General features: G+C 39.6%; 1 non-coding gene across 1 annotated transcript; it reads left to right on the top strand.

The window, feature by feature from the left end:
- The first annotated feature begins 657 nt into the window (after positions 1–657).
- On the top strand, positions 658–764 carry LOC141639659 (small nucleolar RNA R71). Its single transcript, XR_012542622.1, has one exon. It is a non-coding gene; the product is annotated as a small nucleolar RNA R71 (small nucleolar RNA).
- The last annotated feature ends 302 nt before the right edge of the window (positions 765–1,066 follow it).

The raw sequence follows: 1,066 nt of genomic DNA, 5'->3' as shown, positions 1-1,066 counted from the left end.
AGGACCGCTTTTTGGACATTAAAACCTTGGTCATTTTGTTGATTGTATGGAGTTTTATTTTGGTAACCTTGGTTTTGGTTGTAAAAGGGTCTTTGATTTTGGTTTCTCATGGGAGGTGGGGTGTATGTTGTTTAAAGGTTTTGAACATTTTGGCTTTTGTATGAGAGATTTGGATGGAATTTGGTGTTTTCATTGTAATAGTTTGAATAAGGGGTACCACTCTTGTATGCTTGGAAAGCATTCACTTGTTCATTTGTTCCCCTACATTCACTTTGGTCATGTCCCAAAGTTCCACAATTCTCACATATCCTACATGGGATTGATGAAGATGCCGTCATGGCATTAACATGATGCTTTGGTGATTTTGAGGCTTCTTCAAATCTAGCCATAGCTTTTTCAAACTTCAAATTGATGGTATCAATGTGTGCGCTAAGTTGAGCACCTATTCGAGTAATGGAGTCCACTTCATGCTTTCCTCCTCTAGTAGCCTTGCGAGGTCTACTATATCGTGAGTTATGGACTGCCATTTCCTCAATTTTGTTCCAAGTTTGATTGTCATCAACTTCGGTGAACATTCCATTTGATCCCATGTTGAGAATGTTCCTTGAATCTTCATAAAGACCGTTCCAAAATTGTTGTACCAAGAAACACTCGCTAAGTCCATGGTGAGGACATGAGCGACAAATTCCCTTAAACCGCTCCCAAGCTTCATACAAAGATTCTTCATCCCTTTGCTTAAAGCCCGTGATTTGAGCTCTTAACATGTTAGTCTTTTCTGGTGGGTAGAACTTTTTGTAGAAAGCTAGAGCCAACTTTTTCCAAGAATCAATTCCGAGAGTAGCCTTATCAAGGCCTTTCAACCATTGTTTCGCGGTGCCAATTAGAGAAAAAGGAAATAAGACCCATCGAATTTGGTCTTGAGTTACACCGGTTTGAGAAATCGCATCACAATAGTCACAAAAAGTCTCCATATGAGAATGAGGGTCTTCACTAGGCATCCCCTCAAATTGGCTTCTTTCGACTAATTGGATAAATGCGGATTTGGCAATAAAATTTCCGGTTAGAT

This window comes from Silene latifolia, unplaced genomic scaffold (assembly GCF_048544455.1).
Source record: "Silene latifolia isolate original U9 population unplaced genomic scaffold, ASM4854445v1 scaffold_509, whole genome shotgun sequence".
NCBI classification, from domain to species: Eukaryota; Viridiplantae; Streptophyta; class Magnoliopsida; order Caryophyllales; family Caryophyllaceae; genus Silene; species Silene latifolia.
The sequence above is the reverse complement of the archived record's forward strand: the minus strand, read 5'-3'. Positions and strand labels throughout refer to the sequence as shown.